This window comes from Hippopotamus amphibius, chromosome 5 (genome assembly GCF_030028045.1).
Source record: "Hippopotamus amphibius kiboko isolate mHipAmp2 chromosome 5, mHipAmp2.hap2, whole genome shotgun sequence".
NCBI classification, from domain to species: domain Eukaryota; kingdom Metazoa; phylum Chordata; class Mammalia; order Artiodactyla; family Hippopotamidae; genus Hippopotamus; species Hippopotamus amphibius.
This window is the reverse complement of record NC_080190.1, coordinates 76,860,971-76,887,643: the sequence shown is the minus strand read 5'-3', so window position 1 is coordinate 76,887,643 and position 26,673 is coordinate 76,860,971. Positions and strand designations below refer to the sequence as shown.

The window sequence follows — 26,673 nt, the reverse complement described above, 5'->3', positions numbered from 1 at the left end:
TCCATCACAAGCTCTTTAAACCTTCCTCCAGACCCTGTAATGTGAGTAACATTGTGAGCAGATGTGGAAAATGAGGCCCAGAAACATAATTTACCCAAGGACACAGGTATTGGTTGAACCAGGATTCAAACCCAACAGCCTGGCTCCACAGCACCCTCTCTCCCCCTCCAGGCTTCACCTGCTTTAGCTGGGGATGAGGCCTGGAAAGGGAAGGACTGGGCTGGATGGGAAGGATTCAGGTGGGCTGACAGAATGCAGAGAAGGGATGCTCATAGACAGATGGAAAGACTGGCTGGAGAAGATGGAAGAATCTAGCAAGGGAAGGGTTAGCCTGGAATAGGAAGAGACAGGGAAAGTGCAACCAATTTGAGATCAGACTGAAAAAAGTATGAAGACCCGGGAAGAAGGAAGGGCTATGTGGCTAGCAGAGAGAAGGGGGAAGAGAGAAAAAGCCCTGACTCAGGGGTACCAGGCATAGGGAGCTGGCATTCCATGGGCTCTGGTTGGTCCCATTGCCTTTGGGCACTCAGGCTCCTCAGATGGTGACTCCTCTCCCTGCCTGCTGGCCTCTTACCATAAAGAATCCAAGGTTAACAGGGCACAGTCATGGCTTCACATGTGCTGATGAAGTCATCTTTTTCTGGACCCAGGACCTCTACACTTTCCTGACCTGGAAATGAGATAGAAAATCTAAATCCCCCAAGTGGGTCACTGAGAGCGAGGGCCACTCTTCCTTTTATCCCTTGGTATTTTACCTGTTGGGAGGTGATGCAGCTTCATGTAACAGGAGTGACTAAGGAGGAATGTACCCCACCCTTGCAGGATTAGTCTCTGAGCTAATGCCTTAACCGCCCCATCAAAAACCCATTCCAGCCCCACACTGTGCCAGCAGTTGCTGGGGTATGGCAGGTGATGGAAACAGTACATGGGCACCAGCTCATTGCCACACCCCTCTTTGCTATAAAGTAGGTTCCTTAGTCCAATTCCTTAGTTACGCAGAATCCCACGTTGATGGTTTAAGCACTCTCTATGCCCTTGGAGACTGGAAAAGGCAAACTCACACTCAGCATGTGTCAGCTCCAGTCAAGATAATCACTGTCCTCCAGAGTGGAAGCCCCTAGGGTAATCAACTTGCCACCAAGTAGCTGGTTCTTCTTCTTGAGGAATAGTGCAGGATTGCAGGCTCAGTGTTGCTCTCCGTTGCTGAGGCTGGACAGTGGGCCAAAGTAGCATCCAGGCCAGCCATGGTGAGTGGGAGCCCGTGCTGTTGGGTCCATGCACACCTCACCCCTGCCACCATGGCTCCTTTCTCACGTGCCCATTGTGCCAGTGCTGGCTGATGCCGATGGGTGAGCCATGCTGTCTGCGTGGCTCCTGAAGCTTCCTCCATGGGAATGTGATCCTTGGACCGTCACACACCGGTTCCTGCAGGTCTTTGCTTTGCCTCACCTTGTCTGATTACCACAAACTTAGTGACTTAAAAGAACAGAAATTTCCTCTTTCATAATTCTAGAGGCCATAAGTCTGAAATCAAGATGTCAGCAGGGGTGCATTTCCTCCAGAGGCTCTAGGGGAGAATTGGTTCCTGGCCTCCTCCAGCTTGTGGTACCTGCCAGTGTTCCTTTGCTTGTGGCTCCATCATTCCAACATATGCTTCCATGGTCACATGGCCTTCCCTTCTGTATGTATCTAATCTCCCTCTGCTTCTGTGGGTTTTGTTTGTTTGTTGTTTGTTTTTTTGGCCACATTGTGGCATGTGGGATCTTAGTTCCCCAACCAGGGATCGAACCCATGCCCCCTGCAGTGGAAGCACAGAGTCCTAATCACTGGACTGTCAGGGAATTCCCCTTCTGTTTCTGTTTTATCAGGACACTTGTGATGGCACTTAAGACCCACCCAGATGATTCAGAATGATTTCATCTCAAGATCCTTAAGTTAATTACATTTGCAGAGACACTTTCCCCAAATAAGGTCACATTTACAGGTTCCAGGGTTAGAACATGAACATATACTTGGGTTGGGGGGCATTTTTCAGACTATCACACCTCCCAGTCTTTCTGCTTCTAGTTCCCTGATTAACTAGCCAAGCCCTTAGCCACTGTCCATGAGCTCATATATATTTGAACCTCAGTCTACTTCTTTCCAAAGTGAATGACCAGATTGCTGCCTGAATTTTTGCCCATTGGGAGGACTTTCCCTCACCACTGTTTTTCAGGGCCACTTCACGTGGGGCTGTGGTACAGCAGCATCAACCTACCAACCCAACCCATCCATGATCCAAGCTCAGCCCCTTTTCTCCCTCCTCTGTCGGCTGTTTATAAGGGACCCCCCGTGCAGTACCAGTTAAGAGCAGAGAGAGAGGCCCTGATGCAGCATTAGTGGATGACATGGGGCCCAGGCCACCTGTTTATACAGCTTACTTGTGCCAACTGGCCCTGCTTGTGCCCAGTCTTTTATTTATTTGTTTACTTACTTACTTACTTATTTATTGGCTGTGTTGGGTCTTCATTGCTGTGCACAGGCTTCCTCTAGTTGCAGTGAGCGGGGGTTACTCTTCATTGCTGTGTGTGGGCTTCTCAGTGCGGTGGCTTCTCTTGTTGTGGAACACAGGATCTAGGCTTGTGGACTTCAACCATTGTGGCACGCGGGCTGAATAGTTGTGGCTCACAGGCTCTAAAGCAAAGGCTCAGTAGTTGCGGCGCATGGGCTTAGTTGCTCTGAGGCATGTGATATCATCCCAGACCAGGGCTCGAACCTGTGTCCACTGCATTGGCAGGCGGATTCTTAACCACTGTGCCACCAGGGAAGTCCCTGTGCCCAGTCTGGGATAAGCCATGACCACCTTACTATAGACTGCTATTGGGCCCACTGACCTTATGACTTGGTGGGTCTAGCTGACCTCAGCTCAAGATGGGCAATTCTGCAGAGTCGCTTGTCTCTTGTTGGGTACTCTGTCTCCATCAGGGTCCAATAGCATACTGAGAGCTGTTTTGTTTTGTCTTTCAGATGGCGTATATATAATTCTCAATTACAGATGGCATGGCTTTGATCCAGAACCTAAGTGTCTACATTGTGATTCTCCCTTAGGGGCTTGCCATAAACTCGAAATAGCATCTTTTCCTGCCACGGGTACCTCAAATACAATAGTCTGCCACACTGTATGGTCCAAGAGCCAGGGATGCCAGACCACAGTCTGAACTTGCTACAGAGCCCTTTCTGGTTCAGGGCTCCAGTCAACACCAGCAGCCTTCCTTGTAACTCAGTAAGTGGGCTAGAGTGGCATTCCCACCCATGGAATATGCCAATCTCAGGCCCAAAGGAGCTCACTAAACATTGTGCTGTGTTCTTCACTGGGAAGTATGGTATGCAATCAGTTGTCCTTTACTTTGGAGGGAATGCCTAAGCGTGTCCCAGACCACTGGACCCGTAAAATCTTCACTGAGCAGTTGGAAGATACAAGGTCAATATATATAAATAACATGCAAAAACTAACTCAAAGTGGATCATCAGCCTAAACATAAAATCTGGAATTACAAAACTTATATTAGCATAGGTTCATTTTAGCTGATCTGGCTTAAGTGCAAGTTTTTTTGTTTGGGGGGTTTTTTTTTTTGGCCCACATGCCTATATGGCATGTAGGATCTTAGTTCCCCGACCAGAGATCAAACCCGTGCCCCCTGCGGTAGAAGCACAGAGTCCTAACCACTGGACTGCCAGGGAGTTCCCTTAACTGCATATTTAGCTCCAGTTTTGACCCTTGGCCAATGCCATGGGCTGTATTAACTAAAGATAAATGATGGTCTCTACCACAGGTCATGAGTTGTTTCAAAAGAGGACCCCCAGCCTGTCAACGCTATTCAGCAATCCCAGAGGTTTGTTTTGTTTTGTTTTGTTTTGTTCCAGAGTTTATTATTTGTACCTTGTCTTAATGGGATCTCAAAGATGTTAAAAGTTGAGACTCATCATGTAGCTGGAATGTGCCTGTGACCAGCTCACTGCAAGACCCCCACCATGAGCAGATTTTGGATTTCTTACTTAGGGGCTTCTCACACACAGGGTGTAAGTAGTTTGAGACCTGAAATCAAAGTGTACCCTGTGCCACCCAGCAGTAAAAGTACAAAGAATCCTGTGCCCTAGATCTCCAGATCCCTGCAGTGCATAGCCTCCTTCTGCTGTGGCTGTGATGTCTGCAGTAAAGTGTGAATATAAATTGAGTGAGGGGAATTCCCAGGCGGTCCAGTGGTTAGGACTTGGAGCTTTCACTGCTGGGGCCTGGGTTCGATCCCTGGTTGGGGAACTGAGATCCCGCAAGCCCCATGGCGCAGCCAAATAAATAAAAAGGAAAAATGAAAAAAAAAGATGAATTGTTAAAAATAAAAAATAAACTGAGTCCTAGCGGTCCTTTCAACAATGAAATACTGAAAGTGATTAATATGTAATGAGCACAGACTTCTAGAAGAAAACATGGGAGAAAATCTTAGTGACCTTTGGTTTGGCAAAGATGGCTTAAGCAAGACACAGCATGATCCACACAAGAGGAAAAATCAATAAACTGGACTTCATCAGAATTTAAACTTTTGTTCTTCAAAGGACACCACTATAAAAATGAAAAGGGAAGCTATAAATTTGGAGAAAATATTTGCGAAATATTGATGTATATCCAACAAAGGACATGAATCTGAAATATTAACTCATAATGCAGTGAGTAGACAAACAATCCAACTTAAAAATTCAACTAAGGACTTCCCTGCTGGTGCAGTGGTTAAGAATCCACCTGCAAGGGACACGGTTTCAGTCCCTGGTCTGGGAAGATCCCACATGCCGTGGAGCAACTAAGTCCATGTGCCACAAGTACTGAAGCCCATGCTCCGAAACAAGAGAAGCCACGGCAATGAGAAGCCCATGCACCACAACAAAGAGTAGCCCCCGCTCGCCACAACTAGAGAAAGCCTGCATGCAGAAATAAAGACCCAACACAGCCAATAAATGAATAAATAAATAAATAAATTCAATTAATGAATGAGCAAAAGACACAAACATACACCAAAGAGGATATACATTGGCAAATAAGCTCATGAAAAGATGTTCAAGGTCATTAGCTATTAGGGAAATGCAAATTAAAACCACAATCAGATATCACCACACTCCTATCAGAATAACTAAAATAAAAAATAGTGATAACACCAGATGATGACAAAGATGCAAAGAAACTAGATCACACATACACTGCTGGTGGTACTGTAAAATGATACAGCCACTCTGGCAAATAATTTGGTGGTTTCCTATAAAACTGAACATACACTTTGCCATATATTCCAGCAGTCACTCACTTAGACATTTGTCAGAAAGGAATGAAATTTCTGTTCACATCAAAACCTGATCACAAATGCTCAAAGCAGCATTATTTGTAATTGCCAAAAACTGGGGGAAAGAAACGAAAACAAATGTCCTTCAATAGGTGAGTACATCCTTACCACAAATAGCAGGAAAAGGGAACAAAGTATTGGCACGATCAAATTGGGTGGATTTTTTTTTTTTTTTTTTGGCTGCTTGGGGTCTTCGTTGCTGCACGTAGGCTTTCTCTAGCTGTGGTGAGCAGGGGCTACTCTCCGTTGCAGTGCGTGGGCTTCTCATTGCCGTGGCTTCTCTTGTTGCAGCCCATAGGCTCTAGACACTCAGGCTTCAGTAGTTGCAGCACGCAGGCTCATTAGTTGTGGCGCACAGGCTTAGTGCTCTGAGGCATGTGGGATCTTCCCAGACCAGGGATTGAACCCGTAACCACTGCACCACCAGGGAAGTCCCACTTCCACACTTTTTGCTCTTCTAGGCCAATCAGCTGATGATACTGATGCTGTCAATACAGTGGATGAATGTGGTGGGCTATGGAATGCCCAGATATTCCAGGTCCCTTGGCTCTATATCTTGACAGAGGGAGAATCACCATAGCTCTGGGGCAACACTTTACATGTACAGTGATGTCCACTCCTAGTGAACGTCAACAGTTCCTGGCCTTCCTTCCTGTAGGGATGGTAAGGAGTGGATTTTGCCAGATGTGCTGTGAACTATGTGCCAGAGGACATGAGACTCTGCTCCAGCAAAGATACTACATCTGGCACAAAAGCTACAACTGGGCCACTACATGGTTGAGTAGTGGTGGTCCATTGTCATCCTCCAAGGTCTATCTGGTTTTTGCAGGGGTCAGACAGGTGAATGGGAATTAGATGGGAAGCACCAACCAGTATCTTCAGTCTTTGGGTCAGGTTGAGGTTGGGGAAAGCAGATTTCGGAGATTTCCACTTGCACTCCCCCCACTTAATCCACAGGGAGTCAAGGGACCATGGTGGTTGTTCTCCAAGTATCAAATATATCTATTCCAATCATGCATTCAGCACCTGGGAAAATGATCTCTGGTAGGTCCTTGGACACAGTGGACCTGCTGGGAGCTGGACTTGGGCCAGGACTCTCTTTATTACCTAGCTCTCAAATGCCCCCAACGAAAACAGGGGACCACAGTGATGCTTTGGGTCCCCTGCTATCAGTGTAAACTTGGACTCTGTTTCCAACAGTCCTTGAAATGTTTGGATTCCCCCTCACCCAGTGGATGGTAACTCAAGTAAATAACTGTGTGTGTTTGTGGGAAGAACAGAGGAATCATCACCTACCACACACTCCACTGTGGGGTCACAGGGTCCTTCCTAGTGGGTGCCCAGCCTCTCCTTTGGGGTCCAGGAAGGAAACTTATTGAGTTTATTTCCCTCAGCCTCATGCTTATTCATCTCTGATTTCTGCTGATTGCATAGATTTTTTTTTTTTTTTTTGGCCACACCATACTGCACGTGGAATTTTAGTTTCCCGACCAGGGATCCAACATGTGCCCCCTGCAGTGGAAGCACAGAGTCTTAACCATGGGACCACCAAGGATGTCCTTGATGGGGTAGATTAAGCAGTAACCTCATTGGCTGCCCATCTGTGTTGGCCCTGGGATGACTTGCTCCATCAGTCACCTGCATCACTCTCTGCAGTTCAGGTGTCCCTGGCTGCCACACTGATGGTCATCATAATTGAGCTCATCTTTCCTCTGATGTCTGAGCACAGCCCCCTGGTTTGTATCACTTGGAGCCCTCCTGTTGGTGAATGGAACCGCTCTAGCACAGCCACTTCGCTTCTTCCACTGTCTGCCACAGCACTCTGGCATCCCCACTGCTTCTTCCAAGTTTCCGGGAGCTCCAAGCAGCATATTGGCACTGTCTCCTGGGTCCTCCGAGGATATTACTGATACATCTTCTATCATGAAAGAGTGTTCTCACATTAACAAGCTCTGCTTTATCCAACTTTAGGTTCTGCCCCCTCCCCGTCTGGTCCCAGCACCCTCAGGGCACCACTACATATTTTCCCAGTCACCTTGGCCAAGTCCTGAAACCTTTCTAGAGCTTGGTCCTTTTCCTTTCTTACTAAGTCCAACTTTTCCTCAGCCAAGTTTAGTTGAGTCTCAATTCAAGTTCTTGGTGTTGGTACCAGCAGAGGGGAGGGATGGAGCCAGAGGGGAGGGGAGGCACTTCTGCAGATGCAGAGGGTTTGTGGAAATCTGAGTACAACTGTCTGCTCAGATGTCCCCATGCTAAGTCTCAGGGAACTTCTGTCCCAACAGGGAGGGAAACTTGCCAAAGCTGAGAGTTCCTCATTTGCTCCAGCTCTAATTAAGCCCTGGGCTCGATTCTCAGCGTTTTCTGCCCTCGAGCAGCAGGAAATAGAGTCTCTTTCAACACAGGCTGAAAGGCCCTCTGACTTTGACGCTTTGCTATCCATTAGTGATGAGTCACGCTTAGCTTTTCATTGTTTTTTCCCAGTCAATGGTCTCAACAGCAGCCATCCAGTTTCAGACCTTATAATTAGTCCTTCCCCAGAACGTCTCCGAAGCCTGAGATACTGTGTCCCCAGTGCACTTTCTTCCTATCCCAATTCACCACCTGTGAAAGTATTAACAATTTCACCTATTCCCAGCATGCCAGGAGCATCAATACGCCCCTACCACCAGTGACTGGGAAGCGGGGAGGGGATTGTCGCCAGGCGACCAGTCGGCAATGAAGCTCTAGAATCCCATTTAGGGGGACTTCCCTGGTGGTGCAGTGGTTTAAGACTCCGTGCTCCCAAGGCAGGGGGACCCAGTTCCACCCCTGGTCAGGGAACTAGATCCCACATGCATGCCGCAACTGAGACCTGGTGCAACAAAATAAATAAGTAAATAAATATTTTTTAAAAAATAATAATCCTATTTAGGGTCAGCTTCCTTGACCCACCTTGGAACCAACTGCCTTAGTTCAGGATTCCTGGGGAAAAGACTGAATTGGCCATATTCACGCAGGAAGTTTATTGGCGAGTGTTCTCGGGAACAATACCCGTGGGACAGGGAGGAAAGCGGGATGGGCAGAGGAGGACACCTTTGCACCAGAGGCCTCATTCAAGCCCATGGAGAAGCTCTGGGGCTGGGCTGGCTGGTCAGGGTTGTCCTGCCTTGAGCCAAGGGAGCCTTTACACCCCATGCATTGCCAAGTAACTGGATGTGGGCTGCCCCAAGGGAGGGGACATGGCCTTGGCCAAGGGCAGTTCCTGGAGGGGTACTCAGCTGAGAGTCATTCAGCAGCCACTATTCCAAGGGGATCTAACCATGCATCCCAGCCCTCACTGCCAGTCCCAATTTGAGGCACACACAGCAGTGAGCAGTAGCTTGCAGTGAGCAGCAGCTTGAAGCGAGACTTTAGTTCCCTGATCAGGGATCAAACCCTGGTTGCGGTGGTGAGAGCGCCAAATCCTAACCACTGGACCACGAGGGCCAGTGGCTAGAGTTTGGGTCCAAGGTCCTTGCCTGCCTTGAAAAGAAAAAATTCTGACAAGGAGATGGAAAGTAGAGAGGAAAGTAAAGCATTTATTAGAAAAGCAGAGTAGAGACTTCCCTGGTAGTCCAGTAAGCCTCCTCGCTCCCAGTGCGAGGGGCCGGGGTTCCATCCCTGGTCAGGAAATTAGATCCCGCATGCATGCCGCAACTGAGTCCACATGCTGCAACTAAGTCCACATGCCACAACAAAGATCCCACGTGCCACAACTAAGACCCAGTGCGGCCAAAATAAATAAATAAATAAATAAGTAAACAAATATTAAAAAAGAAAAAGAAAAGCAGAGCACATGCAGATAAGTGCGTGAGCGAGCTCAGCGAGAGTTGTGACTTTGGCGTTTCAATCCTTTATAAGGAGGCAGTCTTCCAGGTCTTTGTTTTCCCTCTGGCCAATCACCTTGCTTTGACCCCATGGCTGATTTGCCTCAGGACCCTCCTCTGTCTGTGCACGCACCCCTCAGCCAAGATGGATTTTAGTGCAAGGGCCTGGGTGGGCGTGGTTTGACGTGCCTTATTATGGTTCGGCACCCCCTGCCTTTTGCCCCTCGAGGAGCATTTCTGTGCACGTTTAGTGTCTCCCTTGCCCAGAGGATGGGAAATATGCGACCTCTTGATCTTTCACTCAAAAAGGGTTTAGCCCCGCTCTGTCCCTGCCATAACTGTCATCTTACAGTGTCCACAGGAAACAAAGTCCAGCTATGTACCCTGTTCCTGTTGTTATTTCTATCTCGAAGTGCAGACAGGAGGCTGGTCATAAATATCTAGCTTGGAGTCCACCTGCCTCCTGCCCCAGGAAATCTAACCAGGTGTCTAGTTGTAAATGTCCAGCCTGGAGCCCATCTTTTTCCTGCCCTAAGAAATATGAACAGGAGGCCAGTTGTAAATGCCTAGCCTGGAGCCCATCTATCTCCCGCCTCAGTCCTGCCCTGCCATCCCCTGGTGCCCAGCACACCAGACGCCTCTGAATGTCCCTTCCAGCACTTTCAACCCTGGGCTGCATAATGCTGTGGACACACCTCCAATTCCAAATGCCATGAGGATCAGGCTGACTGCCAGCACTGGTGATGTGGGGAAGAGAAGGGAACAGACAGTTGGACTGCGCACATGGTGAGTTTGAACTGTTGTACGGGCATCCAGCTGCCTGGAGCCGACGCTGGGTGTTGGGGAGAAGAGGTGGAATATGCAGGGAGTGGTCAAGAGGGCAGGGAACTGCTGAAGCTGGGGCTGAGGAACTGGACGTGACTGGGGAGGAAGGAGGAAGCCACAGGAGGTTTCCAGCAGGGACCAGACGTGGTGAGAGCCACGCTTGAGAAAACTCCATCTGACCTGGAGTGGAGGAGTGGCCAAGGAAGTTTTTGCAACTGTCCACAGGTGAAGGGATAAGGTGTGGGAGAGGATGACTCCCCTGGGAAACGAGAGGAATGAGGGATCTGAGACACAGCTGGCAGCAGCCGGCACAGAAACTGGCTGGAGAGCGAGGGTTAGGCAGTTCAGCTTTGAACCCAGTTCAGCCAGAAAGACCAGAAGAGCAACAGCAAGAGGCGGGTCAGAGGTGGATACGGGCGGGCGTGCATTTCCTGGGGCTGAGCAAGGGGCCCAGAGCACGGCTTTCGCAACCTGCAGGAGCTTCAGGAGGAGGAAGCAGGAACGCGAGAGATAGCAAGGAATGTAAGAGGCGGGAGCAGCAGCCGGGGAGGCCGAGGTGGGGCCGGGGAGGCCGAGGGGGGGCCGGGGAGGGCACCCACAGGGCTGTGGATGAGTGTGCCCAGGGGCCCAGACCCGAGGCCTGGGGTGGAGCCTCGGCTAGGTCTACACAGAGGCCCTACTAGATGCTGGAGTGAGGGCTGAAGAGAGGGCTGTGCCCCTGGGGCAAGCCTGGAACCAAGGGGCCAGTTTTTCATGTAGGACCTGCCGCTGTCAGCTGTGTGGCCCTGGGCATGGCCTGGGTCTCTTGGTGACTCCACTGATCAGTACAAAGGTACAAAAATAGCTCCTGCTGTACCGAGTGTTCTCTGAGGAAAGGGGCGGTCAGAGAGCCTGGGACTAACTCAAAGCCAGGCCACCCGAGGCCCAGCAGTGAGGGTGCCAGGCAGGAGACGAAGTCCTCCCGGTAAAACACCCATGTGTTGAGTGCCGGCTGCCAGGCACCTCCGCCTCAGTTCATCCTCAGGGCCATCCTGGGAGGAGGTGTGCCCTCATCTCCCACTGTTAGGAAACGAATCTCCTTCTCCCAGAGGAAGTGACACGCCCACAACCATACAGCCAAGGTGTGGCTGAGTCAGGACCTGAACCCGAGTTGGCACCTGAACCCATGTCCCTAAACGCCAGGCCCCAATGCCCATCGTGAGGCTTCAGGAGGTCAAGAACGAAGAGGGCTGAGAATTTCCTGGTGGTCCAGTGGTTAGGACTCCGGGCTTCCACTGCAGGGGGCATGGGTTTGATCCCTGGTCAGGGAACGAACCCTGCATGCCCTGTGGCACAGCCAAAAAAAAAAAAAAAAAGACAGAAAAGAAAAGAATGAAGAGGGCCAAGGAGCAGCCTTGACAAAGTGGCCCCCAGGAATGCTGGGGCTGGGGGAGGACAGAAAGGGAGTGGTGTGGTAGGAATACACACTTCTAGAAGGACATTTTCCAGAAAGGGAAGAAGAATCCCAATGGCGGCTTGAGAGCCTGGCAGTGTCTAAAACAGTCTGTTGCAGGAGCCAGGAGAGAGGCCACGATGTAGAGGCCAGTAAGGAGGGAATGAGCTCCTCAAAGGGCCATGTGTGCACTGAGGAGAGTCATGAAGAACAACAGGGGGAGGACCCTATCCAAGAAATAAGAATGGAAACTCCGCAGGGACTAGGATTGAGGAAGGCTGCTTTCCTGTTTTAATTTGGAAATGGTGTAAGTGTTAAAAGCTGCTGCAGGAACCAGTAGGGAGGAGTGCTGACCTTCAGGAGATTGAGGGACACCTCTGTGTCTAGATAAGGAGGAGGGGACTACCCTGGTGGCACAGTGGTTAAGAATCTGCCTGCCAATGCAGGGGACATGGGTTCAATCCCTGGTCCAGGAAGACGCCCACATTCTGCAGAGCAGCTAAGTCCATGCACCACAACTACTAAGCCTGCGGTCTTGAGCCTGCATACCACAACTATTGAAGCCTGCATGCCCTAGTGCCTGTGCTCCACAGCAAGAGAAGCCACCACAATGAGAAGCCCACGCAACACAACGAAGTGTAGCCCCCGCTCACTGCAACTAGAGAAAGCCCGTGCACAGCAACAAAGACCCAATGCAGCCAAAATAAAAAAAGGTAAGGAGGAGGAGGGAGGTGGTGGGGAGACTGGCCTCGAGGCCTATGCTGTAGTCATACATGATAAAATGCACCCTGTGTGGGATGGTGACCATGCCATCACAGGAACCATGGATGGGTACGATTAGGCAAGAAGGAAGATAAGGAATGTTGGAGGGCATACAATTTAAAGTGGGATAGTCAGGAAAGACCTCATGAGAAGGTGGTATTTGAGGAAAAAAAGGTGTGAAGATGAGCTATCAAGGGGGGGAACTAGCAGTGGGAAAGTGCCTGGTGCTCTTGGTGCCTAGTGCTGTGCCTGGGACAGCAAGTGCAGCTAGAACAGAGAGAGCAAGGGTGAGAGGAAGAGGAGGTGAATGCAGAAGTACTGAAGCAACATCATGCAGGGCCTCGGGAGACCCTGCAAGGACTCTGGATTGTATTCAGAGGGAAATGGGAACCATTTGACAGTTTGACCTGAGGAGTAATGTGATATAAACAATTATATAGCTGCTATGCTGAAAACTGAATGAAGGGGAAAGTGTATAAACTTGAGGAGTCCAGTTGGGAGGCTACTGCAGTAACCCAGAAAATGCTCGCTGTTTGTAACCAGTGTTGTGGCAGGGGATGTGGTGAGAAACAGTCTAATTATGGGTATATTTTCAGCCTTGAAGCAACAGAATTTGCTTATGAGTTGTGTGTTGGGTGTGAGGTAAGATGAGGCTGAATGTAATGATTGATCTTATGTGTCAACTTGACTGGGTCACAATGCCCAGACATTTGGTCCAACATTATTCTTGGCGTGTCTGTGAGGTTATTTCTGGATGAGATTAACATTTGAATCTGGCCAAAACAATCTTGAGAAAGAAGAACAGAGCTGAAGGAATCACACTCCTTGACCTCAGACTATACTACAAAGCTACAGTAATCAAAACAGTATGGCACTGGCACAAAAGACACATCGATCAATGGAATAGAATAGAGAGCCCAGAAATAAACCCACACACTTATGGTCAACTAATCTATGACAAAAGAGGCAAGAATACATCAACAAGTGACGCTGGGCAAACTGGACAGCTACATGTAAAAGAATGAAATTAGAACATTCTCTCACACCATATACAAAAATAAACTCAGAATGGAATAAGACCTAAATAAGACAAGAAACTATGAAACTCCCAGAGGAAAACATAGGCAGAACAGTCTTTGACATAAATTGTAGCAATATTTTTTTGGATCTGTCTCCTAAAGCACAGGAAATAAAAGAGAAAAAAAAAGAGTTCTAATTAAACTTAAAAGCTTTTGCATGGCACAGGAAACTATGCACAATATGAAAAAACCTACAGAATGGGAGAAAATATTTGCAAATGACATGACAACATGACCAATAAAGGGTTAATATCAACATATATAAACAGCTCATACAACTGAACATCAAAAGAACAAACAGCCTGGGGATTCCCCAGCAGTCCAGTGGTTAGGGCTCCACACTTCCACTGCAGAAGCCATGGGTTTGACCGCTGGTCAGGGAACTAAGATCCTGCAAGCTGCACGGTGGTAGTCCTAAAAAGTTAAAATAAATAAAATTTAAAAGTGGGGTGTGTATAACCAACAAGGACTTACTGTATAGCACAGGGAACTATATTCAATATTTTTTAATAACCTATAAGAGAAAAGAATCTGAAAAAAAGATATATACGTATGTATAACCGAATCACTTTGCTGTATACCTGAAAGTAACACAACATTGTAAATCAACTCTACTTCAATTTTAAAAATGTAAAAAATAATTTTTTTAAAAATAAAAAGTGGGTTTATCACAGGTGTACAAAAAATGGATTCATTTGAAAATCAATAAATGCAATTCACCACAATAACAGACAGAGGCAGGAAAAAGTGTTTTACAAAATTAAAATATCCATTTATGATAAATAAAACACTTAGCTTAACAGAAAAAGAAAGAAGCATCGTAAATCTGTTAAAGAGGAAAATATGTGTAGATTTACCTTTCAATGAACAGTAGTGAGCCAACTGGATTTCCATGTGGGAAAAAAATGTACCTTGACTCCTATCTGACACCATACAAAATCACTTCTGGGTGGAGTGCAGGTCTAAACATGAAGGTTAAAAATAAATAAATAGGGGGGCTTCCCTGGTGGTCCAGTGGGTAAGACTCCGAGCTCCCAATGGTGATGGCTCAGGTTCGATCTAGATCCCACATGCCACAACTAGAGATCCTGCATGCCACAGCTAAGATCTGGTGCAGCCAAATAAATAAATAAATATTTTTTTTAAAATAAATAAATAAAGCTTTGAAAGAAAAACACAGGTGAACATCTTCATGACCTTAAAATAAGCAAAGTTTTCTTAAATGGCAGGTGATAAATAAGTACTAATCATAAAAGAAAAAATTGACAAACCGGATATTTTCAACTTAGGAATTTCTCTTCATCAAAAAATACCATTAGGAGAGTGAGAAGGCAACCCACAGGACCTGTACCCGGGATATATCTAAAGAATCGTTACAAATCAAAGGGAAAGACAGACCGTCTAGGAGAAGAGAGAGAAGACTCGGTTCCTAAGAGGACATGCAAGTGACCAAGAAGCAGCTCCACTGCATTAGTCATGAGGGAAATACAGATTAAAAGCACATGCAATACCTACCAAAAAGCTTCACGTTGGAAAATGCCACACCTGGATGGGGAGCATCCAGGACTCCAGGGGAGTGTGAATTGGAACAAGGTCTTGGAACCTGTTTGGCAGAATCCATGCAAATCCTGTGGTCCTATAACTGGCATTTCACTGTCAAGAACATACCCAAAGAAAAGGTGGACAGAGGTTCACCCAACAAGCACTATCGTAAGAGCCCAAATCTGGGAGTGCCGAAATGTTCATCAACAGGAAAACAGATAAATTGGAGCATATACACCAATACAATACCAAACAGTAATGAGAATAAAAAGGTCTCGATTGCATGGGAAAATCTCACAAATGCCTAAAACACTGCATCCTGTGTGATCCCATTTATATGAAGTTCAAAGGCCACCAAAGCAAATTTATGGGTTAAAAGTTGAGAGAGTGGTTACTTGGGCTGAATGGAAGGAGGCAGGAGGGGCCTCTGAGTCCTGGTAATGTTGGTTCTTAAACTGGGTGCTGGGTACCTAGGTGTGCTCACTTTGTAAAAATTCATCAAGCTGGACACTTACATGCACTTTTCTATGAGTATTTTATACTTTGATAAAAAAATGTCATGTAAGTAATCATTTTTAAAGTCACAAACTCATTAACAGAAGGATTTTTACTCTAGGGACTGCCAAAATGGACACTTTGTTCAGGCTGCTATAACAAAAATATCATAGACTGGGTAGCTTATAAACAACACAAATTTATTTCTCACAGTTTTGTAGGCTGGCAAGGCCAAGACCAAGGGGCTGGCAGATTCATTGTCTGGTGAGAGCCTGCTTCCTGGTTCACAGACTGCTGTCTTTTCACTGATCTTCACATGGTGGAAGGGGTGAGGGAGCTCTCTGGGGTCTCTTTTACAAAGGCACTAATGACAACCATGAGGGGTGCATGCTCTCGATCTAGTCACCTCCCAAAGGCCCACCTCCAAATACCAATGCATTGAGAATTAGGTTTCAACAGATGAATTTGGAGTGACATAGACATCTAGATACTAAGACCTATGTATCAAATGATGATCAGAATCCTAACTCTCAGCTTCATTTTACAGAGGAGAAAACCAAGGTTCACCATACTTCCCCAGGCTGGGACCCTCTGACCACAAACTCTGCCTGGATCATAATGGCCACCAGGTCCTGCCAGAAGACAACAGCTCATAGTGGCCAAAAGCAGCAGCCTGCATGCAATAGGCATTAGAAAGGGGCCCACGTCCCTGATATGAAGCGTGCAGTATATAAAACATTTTATGAAACAGAAGGAATCTGACTGCCATCTATGCAAGAAATGTACTACACATCTATTTCCCCAGATAGAAACGTAGACTGGTTTAATAAAAATTATGTAGTTACATAAATATTGAAAAAATGAAGAAAAAGTGTAGAATAGTGCTTAAATTAATTCTAAGTGGAGAAATGGTATAGATATGCAAATATGCACACGTTTCTCTCTGTAGATTGGTAAAGATAGCCATTTGCATATATAATCGTTAGATAAATATAATGTTTAAATGGATACTATATACATAGGAAAATCATTTTTTAATATTTCTTGATGAATAAGATGTATACAGTGATTTGATAAATATATAATCAGATACTTAGTGGTTAGTTAAGTGTAGTTGTTAACGCACCTGTACACTATGAAGACAGGTTTTTCCCACCAAAATCTCCATCCAGGTCAAGCCAAAGACAGTTTTGTCCAGTCCTGGCATTCCACAGGCACTGGGCACTAAGTATGTACCAGGTGATCGCAAATTACCTCCCCAGGTGGACTATTGCATTAACCCAGAGTTAGAGTAAAGGAAAATGGGGCCCAACAAGGGAACATCTGGCATGCTAGTAACTTTATAAACTTTTAAATGCCATGAGAATTAATGGGCTCCTCCTGATTTTTTCTTTTTTCCTTTTTCTTCTTCTTCTTATTTTTTTTTTTTTTTTGCTGCACCACACAGCTTACAGGATCTTAGTTCCCCCACCAGGGACTGAACCCGCGCCCTTGGTGAAAAAGCGGAGTCCTAACCACTGGACTGCCAGGGAATTCCCTACTCCTGATTTTTAAAAGAAACTTCAGTTTAGAATAAATTTGCTGCACCCAAAATCTACTCCGTGCTAGCATGGGAGTGTCATTCAGGGAGAGCTGCAGAGGGGAAGGACAAATGATGAAACAGTCCTTGACTGCCACCTAGTGGCTACTCGGGGTAGACTCTGCCCTGTCTCCCACAAATGAAAACCGCTTTGGGATTCCATACCCTTTCTTGCCTAACTCAGAGGCCAGACCACAGAAAGGGCCCTGGGGTGGCTAAAATGATGAGCTAACCACTGGCTTCCTGCCTGGTGGGGCTGTGGCCTGAAGGGGGAATCTCTGGGCCTGGCCTGGAGGGACACAGAGAAGCAAAGTCAGGAAGGCATTGAGAGACATGTGGATACAGCAAAGATACAGAAATAAAGATGCCAACTACTCAGAGACCTGGAGAGATGAGAGAGAGACAGAAAGAGAGTGTCCCAGACAGACCCAGAAAGCGACACCAAGGGATTCAGAGATACAGACACACAGAAGGCTGAGGGCGGGTGAGAGGACCCGCCAACAGGAAGAGCCCTTTATCCTGCTGTTCCTGTGGACTTCCAGGCAATCCTCCAGCCCCATCCAAACACCCCTTTCAGAAGGTCCTGGGCACTCTAATTCCTAGTCCTTTCTGGGATTCATTGGTACAAATTAGCTTATTTCAGGGCTTTCCGCAGGACAGGCGGGGGTACTGCCTCTGTTGTGGTAGATCCAGCTTTACAGCTTCTGAAACCTGGCTGCCATTGTCTCTGCCCTTCTCTTTCTCCTGGTGAGTGTAGTTCCCAGTTCTCCTTCATATACATAAGGCATATTTTCCTATACATAAAAACTTCTGCAGCACTTGCTTGGAGAAAACAAAACTGACTGTGGATTTCATCCCAACTGGCTCTGTGCTGCTGAGGCTAATAAACAGCTGTGAATTTGCAGGGCCCACTGATCTTTCCTGGCTTGCTGAAGACCCCTGCCTGCCTGATGAACAACGGGACCTGTTCTAACCCACTGTGGACAGCTCATGGCCTCGTCTCCCCCATGCAGCCTGCTAAATTCACCCCTGCATTCCAGAACCACCTCCCTGCTGGCACTTAGCAAGCTCCTGGAGAACGTGGGGTGAGTTAACAGCAGAGGTTCTTGGGAAGGTAGGAAACGTCAACTCCCAATTTCAATCCACGGTTCTTCTGCATTCTCCTCTTACCCTCCCCCACCCAGTCTCACCCCCAAGGCCACATTCAAGTTTTTTCCACAAACACTGCCACTGTCTATGGCCTAGAGGCCTAGATTATGGAACCTGATCTTCTGGATTCTAATTCTGATCTCACCTCTTCCCATCTGGCTCTCCTTGCCTCCGCTTCCCCAAATATAAAATAAAATATTGATAGGGTCAACTTCATAGTGCTGTCGTGAAGATGCAATGAGTTAATATTGCAAACTGTGGCACTAAACAGAGTTAAACCAGGGACTTTGCAGGACTTCCTGGTGGTCCAGTGGCTAAGACTCTGAGCTCCCAATTCAGGGGGCCCGGGTTCGATCCCTGGTTAGGGAACTAGATTCCACATGCCGCAACTAAGAGTTCGCATGCTGCAACTAAGACCTGGTGCAACCAAATAAATAAAAATTTAAAAAATAATAAAATAAATAAAAACAAAACACCAGGGACTTTGGAGTCAGACTGGCCTTGGGGAATCACTCCAAACTTATGTTTCTCGTCTGTAAATTGGGCACGATGGCTTAGGTTGTGAGTATCTAAGTAAATGTTATGAGAGTTCCAAAAGACTTCAGATGTGAGACTTGTCCACTGTGGCTTTCCAATGTCCTGTCCCTTCAGCTGTGCTTCCTCACCCCTCCACTACCTCACCCCTATCTCTTCCTCTTCACCCCTCCCCATAAGCCTGCCTGGCCTGTGCCTGCTGATCTGCAGAACAATGCCTCCATTCCCATTTCAGGAACCAGAGCTACCTTTCCCTTAAAACACCTTCCTCAAATTAACAGTCCTTTTGCTCCCTCAGAGCCTCCTCCAACCCAGCATGCCAGAAGAGTCTTAATTATGACAATGGAGCTCTGGCTGATTTTCTTGCACAATATAAAGCAAGAGAAAGTGAACAGGCAACACCCAGTTTAACAGACCCATTGTTACTAGGAGAGGTGAAGCCTCCCTTTCTTAACGTCCTAATGTAACCCCAGTCTGAAGTGTGTGCTTACTTTTTAAATTGTTATCTATTCCAGTACTTTCATTTACAGTTTTATTTCTTATTTCTTGGATTATATATAAATGCTATTCCTCTACAACTTTGTTTCATTTGATACCCTGCTATTTACCTTAACCTGTGTGCTTATAAGTGACTAGTTCATTGGCTTTACTGTGGAACAAAGTTCTAACCCACGAAAATGCTGTAATTATCTTTCTTTTGTCATTGGAGATTAACATTGTTTCTAGGTTTTTCTATTAAAAACAGTCCTGGTGGGGGACTTCCCTGGTGGTCCAGTGGTTAAGACCTGCACTTTCACTGCAAGGGGCACGGGTTCCATCCTTGGCTGGGGAACTAAGATCCCACATGCCTTGCAGTGCAGCCAAAATAAATAAAATAACATGTAAAAACACGGTCCTGGTGGGAACATTTCTGCAATACTGAAGCTTAAGCTTGGGGTCCCACTCCCCAGCCTCACCTGCCCAGGCCTCTCCCCATTGCCGGATGCCCCTTCACCCCCCAGCCCACCAAACTCAGTTCCCCACCTGCGTCCAGACTCCCTCACTTCCTGCCATCTCCCTTGTCAAAGAAAGTCTCAAAGCTCCCCCCTCCCTATTCTAGCCACTCCCCATGCTCCGAGGGGCTTCCTGCCCCACCCACATCCAGGCCCTCTCCCCAAGGCCAGTTCCCACCCACAATTGCAAGGCCCTGCCCATCCCACGGCCTGACCTCCATCACTAGCTCAGCCCACTCACACCTGGGCCTTCATCCATACCTGAGACCCTCTCCAGTGTCCCTGCGGTATCCCAATCCCCGCATTCCAGACCCCTACCCAACATGAGCCCAAGGGCCCCACCCTAAGGTCTGGCTCCTCCCCATACTTTGGGGCTTTATCCAGGCTCCAAACATACCCCCTCCCCAGGCCTGGTCCCCCTCCCCACACACAGTCCCAGGGTCCCTTCGAAGGCCTCTGGAGGCTTGGTGACAGCAATGTGGTCACTGAATATCTTCAATGTAAAGAGTATTTGACTGGGCACTGTAAAGGAAAACGTGAAACACCCTGAAATCTTGCTGCTCTTAAATGAAAAACTCTCAATAGACGTTTTCCCAAATTTGACAACACCCAAAATTTTTACAAGACATTAGTAATAATACATTGTGAAGCTGAAAGTGAGTTTTTTAAACTATTAGTAAAAAAAATTTTTAAAGAGTGGGTCAGTCATGCTAGAAGACTCAGTTATCTTACATTCTTTCTATTTTAATTTTATATAGTCTGATTTTAAATATTCTAGGGACTTCCCTGGAGATCCAGTGGTTAGGACTCTGGCACTTTCATTGCCAAGGGCAGGGGTTCAATCCCTGGTCGGGGAGCTAAGATCCTGCAAGCTGCCCTTGGTGCAGCCAAAGTAAAACAACATAAAATGCTCTAAATTAGGGCTTCTTAGGTGGCGCAGTAGTTAAGAATCCGCCTGCTAATGCAGAGGTCACGGGTTCAATCCCAGCTCCAGGAAGATCCCATATGCCGCGGAGCAACTAAGCCCGGCTGTATGCCCCCCCCCAAAAAAAAAAATGCACTAAATCACTATCATATGAAGCAGTGGCTATGATTATGCAGTTAATGTTACCACTAAGATTAATACTTTAAAAGGCAATTAATTTTAAATTTGTTATCCTTAAAATTTTGTTGTCAGCTTTTAAAACTTTGCAATTGTTTTGCTTTGTGACTCTAAAGAAATATAAACTTTCACACAAACATATTATGTTCATAATTTTGTGTTTTCTTCTTAGAACTTTGGCATCGGGCTGGCCTCAGCTCCCACTTCCTGGTTCTGCCCTGGACCCTCTTCTGGGGCAGATCCGTCTGTGCTCTGAGGGCCATACCTGGGGCATCACATAGCTGGGCACCATGTTTACACTATTTCAGTTTTCAGAAGCAATGCCTCTTGTTTCCCAAGGCAAGTGTGCCAATTTGAAAATGGAACTGCGATCCGGTGCACCGCACACTGCCCAAGCCTAGGAGCCTAGAAGGTCTCAGTCCCCATGGATGAAAAAGTGGAATACAGCAAACTCCACCCAGCTCTAGCAGCAAACCTGGTTCTCTGAGCGCTCCGTGATGGAGGGGGGAGTGACTTCAGACCCTCACTGCGGAAAATTCCAATGTTGATCATTAGAAGTTAATAGATTAATATTTTACTAGTTTATTAAGCACTTGAAGGCAAGTAATAGCTCTCAAGACTTTATCCATGAAACTACAAGACATCCGACATGGCAGGAAAAAAGTTAAAACTGCTACTCAATTTTTAAAATATGATTTATTTCCCATTTTTTACTACAACTTCAATAGTTCGTTTTAATCTGGTAAACATTGCTTGGAGGTACTTGTTATTCTCTTTTGTAGTCTGAGTGGAATAGAACAGAACACTAGCTCCCTTTGTTTATTGGTAAAACTGCATAACAAATAACTGCAAAATGTTGCACGGCTTTTAGATGAGCTACTGCAGTGGAGACAACAAAGACTTTGTCAAGCTTTGATTGCATTTGAATCCAGATTTCAGGTGGCCACAAATTCAATGCATTCTTTATCTAACAGACAAGGTTCTAGAAACTACTGACATTCATAGTCACATTCAATGCTAACAAACACCGAATTAACACCCTTTCCAATCTTAGTGCCTTTGGTCTGTTGAGCCACTGTTTTCAGTTTTTCAACCTTAACATTGAGTGCCAGTAAAAACATTCTTTTATTCTATTATTGCCAAATAAGTGAGTAATTCTCCTTATCAGACACTTAATCTTATTATAACTAACTTATACAAAGATGTAGGTAAACAAGCTCAAAGGAGAGACATTTCTTGGAATGAAAGCAACTGCTTCTAGGTAAGAGACCCTTTTCATAAATTATGCTCTTATCCGAAAGTTGGGTGTGTATTTGACTTCATTGGCTCAGTTTAGCAAGGGAAAAAGGGTGAAGGGAAATTTATGACTATGTCATACAAATGCTTTAAACCTGTTTCTAATACTGACCAACTCTATCCTCCCAATCTAAGAAAGCAGTCTCTCTGCTCCATCATTCTACATCTCTTTGTAGCTGCTTTGTCTTCACTACACTCGCCAATCAATACTTGAAATATTATATCATCTATTTCTCTTTCCTACTGGTCCCCATCATGATGTCAACCATTCAAGGCAGGAGCTTTGTGTTACCCGGTTGGAAACTTCAGTTCCTGGAGAAGCAGTAAAAATCAAAATATATGGTGAATCAGTAAATAAGTATCAAGTAATTATACTAGAAAAAGTACTTTGAAAATTGTAAAATCAAATTATAACATATTAAATTTAAAAAGTATGGTACAAGGGACTTCCCTAGCAGTCCAGTGGTTAAGACTCAGTGCTTCCATTGCAGGAGGCACAGGTTTGATCCTGGTAGGGGTACTAAGATCCTACATGCTGCCTGGCAAGGCAAAAAAAAAAAAAAAAAAAAAGCATGGTTCACACAGCACATGTATAGTGATACCAACTTTTCCACAATTGGGAACTTAGTGAAAATAAAATGTACATTTATTGAAACAAAATATCTAAATAGATAGCCATCAGCCTAAAATTTGCACACATGCATGCACACCAAATATATATGCACACACTATACATATATAGTGTGTGTGTGCATATATATATATATATATGAGGGTGAGTCAAAAATTATCTGCACTCTGGCTATAGAATTTATTTTAATTAACTTTTAGAAAAGACAAATACATCATTTTTTGACACAATGTCCTTGCTTTTCAATACACTTTGTCGATCTGTCAATAAGCTTTCGTATTCCCTCATTAAAAAATGTTTTAGTCTGAGCTGTGAGCCACTAATGCACGGCTGTCTTCACTTCTTCATCAGAAGTAAATCTTCGTCCTCATAGGGCTGTTTTCAGGGGACCGAACAGGTGAAAGTCCAATGGAGCAAGATCAGGATTATAGCGAGGATGCTTTAATACCTCAAAACGAAGTTTTTGTAGAGTGTCGACAGTGTAGGCAAAAGTCGGCAGACGTGCACAGCCTCAGACCACAAAAAACCAAATTACTGCACGCTGCTCTTCTTTTGTGCAGATCACAAGTGGGCACCCATTTTTGCTCACATCGAAGTTACAAATGAACTGATGTAACACCTTCACACCTGCGCAGCAGTGACTGGGGAGACAGTAGACTTGAACAGAAAGTACTGATAAGACAGCATGGCCAACAGAAGTTTTAATATAATTTTAATATAATAAAGACAGTGCAGATAATTTTTGACTCACCTGTGTGTGTGTGTGTGTGTGTGTGTGTGTGTGTGTGTGTCTGTGTGTGTGTATCCCGTAAACATCCTAAAAAACATTGAAATTGTATAATTTAAATGGGAGAATTGTTTGGTATGTGAATCATATCTCAACAAAGCCGTTTTTAAATCACATTCAAAATAAATCATACGCACAGTTTATCATGGGGATGGTGATTAAGAGCTGGTTCTGGGGCCACCACTTTCAGCTGTGAGGCCGGGTGCTTCTCTTAATCTCTCTTCACCTCATTTCCTCACCCTGAAATGGGATGAGAGCCCTCCTTGGAAAAGTTGTTGAGGATGAGGTGTTAACACATGAAAAGTCCTGGAAAGCAGCCTGCCAGGTAGCAAGCTCCCACCAAGGCGGCCACTGTGGATGCACCCAGAGTGCGGGGTGCTAGTCCCCTAAACGAGGGGACTGAGGGAGTGACACACATCAATGATAATACCCATATGTGCTCAGTGGTGGCCTGTGTGACCAGGTGGATACGGGAGTGACCTTAGATAGGGAACTCTGAAATACAGACAGGTTGGGTATGGGGGAGGGGACACAATGGGAAGGTTTATTTCAGAGGTTTTTGACTGGGAGGTGTGCCCATGAGGTACTTATGAGGTGGAGGGCTGAGTAGTCTGGTTGAGAGACGTGAGCAGTAGTTGGATGAGGGAGCTAAGACACCCTTGGGGGAGGAGGAAAGTATCACTGAGCACTCACAGAAGAGGAATTGGAGGGTCGATGAGAAATGACGTTGCCTGGCATCTCAGTTTTGTGAACCCTTGAGCTTCTCTCCTTTTACACAGGTTCCCATCCTCACTCTTCAAAGGATCTTCTAAATTGCAAATCTAACAATGTCTCTCCCCTGCTTGAAGCCCTCCCTCCAAGGTCCACTGCCGGCTTTCTGGCCTCACTCCATGTGGCCCACCTTCTCCGCTCGCCCCGCTCCTCCCTGGCCTCCTGAGCTCCCCCAATGTTCTGTCCCTTCACCTCAGCTATCCCTCACAGCCTCTAAGGTCCCAGGTCCTGAAGACCACGACCTCCGGAAGATCATGCCCATCACAGTGGCGCGAAAGGATAAATGGGTGGACAAAAGCTCCGGAAACTCTATGTAATGAGGTGGATAGATCTAGAGTCTGTCATACAGAGTGAAGTGAGCTAGAAAGAGAAAAACAAATATTGTATGCTAACTCATATGTACGGAATCTAAAAAAAAAAGGTACTGATAAACCCAGTGACAGGGCAAGAATAAGGATGCACATGCAGAGAATGGACAGGAGGACACGGGGTTGGGGGGGTGGGTGGCGAAGGGGAAGCTGGGACGAAGTGAGAGAGTAGCATAGACATATATATACTACCAACTGTAAAATAGATAGCTAGTGGGAAGTTGCTGTATAACAAAGGGAGATCAACTGGATGATGGGTGATGCCTTAGAGGGCTGGGTCGGGAGGGTGGGGGGGAGTCGCGGGAGGGAGGAGATATGGGGATATGTGTATAAATACAGCTGATTCACTGTGGTGTACCTCATAAGCTGGTACAAGAGTGTAAAGCAATTATATTCCAATAAAGAGCTAAAAAATAAAAATAAAAAATAAAATAAAATGGTTGCTTGCTGACAACATACAGATAGGTAATGTTTTTTAATCTACTGTGATAATCTCTTTCAATTGACATATTTAAACAATTGCTATTTAACGTGATTATTGATATTGTTGGATTAAGATCAATTGGAGTAATCATTTGGATTCATTGGAGCAATAAAAATAAGAAAAAAGAAAAAACCTCCGGAAAAAGACTCAACCAAAACTCGGACGGTTACAAGAGGATACAGTGGCGAAAGAAGGGCTGCGCAGGCGTAATATGGCGGCTGCTTGACGGGCACTCCGGTGAACCGGGCCAGCCATTCGGGACGAAGCGGGGCGGGACCGCTTCGGGACAAGAAAGCCCTGCCCACACTGCCTGGGCCCTCGCCTCACAGGCGGCTTCACCCAATGCCCCGCCTCAACGGCCGTTCCTTGGTACTGATTGGCTGGAAGCCACCATAGCCCTGCTCCGATTGGCTGTTTCTCAGCGGGAGGGAGAGCGGGTACGGATGGCGTCTTAGAAGGGGTCTCTTAGAAGCCTATGAAGTCCTTTCTGGCCAGAGTCGGCAAAAGGATCCGGGCCTTCACTCCAGAGTCAGAGGGCAGTGGCTGCCGCAGTGACCTCCATATCCCCGTTCTTGAGACACTGCCCTACATCGTTTCTTTATCCCCTCGTCTAAAAAGCTCTTAGATCCCGCAGCGTGAAGGGCCCCTCCCGCCGCCTCCCCAGTGCGCAGTTGTCAGCCAAGGCAGAGATCCGGGAAAAGCCCTTCATCCTTCAAACTGCCGCTAGCCTTCAGATGGCCCCCTTGCATCCTGGCTTACACCCAGTCACCTCCTGCTCTGACACTGGCAGGCAGGTGAGCAGAGTCAGGCTGCCTCCCTCCCCACGGTCCTCAAAGGGAGTGAGACCCAGATATGTGGGCAAGCAGTCCAGCACCCTGAGCACACAGAGGAGGGGCTTGCAGAACATGTCAGAGAGAGGGGGAGAAGAACAAGGGCCTCCTGAGGGTGACAGCACAGGAAGTGGTCCAGGTGGGAGTTCAGTATTTCTCAGAAACTGGGAGAAGACTCAAAAGGGCAGAGATTCCCTCTGCCCTTGTTCTCTCATGAATGGGGTCTTTTCGCTCCTCTACCAGACCCTTCAAATAGACAATCTCAGCTTTTACTGATGCCTGTGACATTCAGTCCATCTTGAAAGGTAGGAGAAAAGCACATTATGCTCCCACTGTGTGCCAGGCATACCAGCCACTTCCCTTTTATCTCCGGTCAATCTTAGATAATTCCTGTTTTATTACCTTTCCTCAGGGAAATTAATGACTTTGAGGATGCAACTACATTCTTCGCAGAGCTTGAAGGGGAAAAGCACAGTTTGGGAGTGTGAGGAGCTGTGGCTGTGACATAAGCAGAAGAAAGTCCTGGGTGTGAGTGCCGATTTTCAGGCAGCCTTTTTTGGCAACAAACTTCCCTCCTTCCACACAAGGTCTTTTGTATCATTTGCAGCACTGAGTCCAGAAGGGGAAGGGAGAGTTCAGAGCTGGATCTTGCAGCTCTCTCTCTCTTGACTTTTGATACTTCTAGGCTCTCATCTGCACCCACCCAACTGAGGCTGGCTCTCCATCTCCCAGCCTTTCATCGTTGGAGATTTGACTTCCCTGTAAGTCGCAGTGCCTCTCACACAGCTCTCCCATCTGGTAGAT

The 26,673-nt window shown here is 46.5% G+C and overlaps 1 long non-coding RNA gene across 2 annotated transcripts; it reads left to right on the top strand.

Moving 5' to 3' along the window:
* Positions 1-9,934: 9,934 nt before the first annotated feature.
* On the top strand, positions 9,935-19,456 carry LOC130853023 (uncharacterized). 2 transcript variants are annotated; one of them, XR_009053640.1, is made up of 3 exons: positions 9,935-9,997; positions 11,915-12,181; positions 15,894-19,456. It is a non-coding gene; the product is annotated as an uncharacterized LOC130853023 (long non-coding RNA). The 2 variants fall into 2 exon arrangements; XR_009053639.1 differs by lacking the exon at positions 9,935-9,997 and adding an exon at positions 10,468-10,558.
* Positions 19,457-26,673: the final 7,217 nt, after the last annotated feature.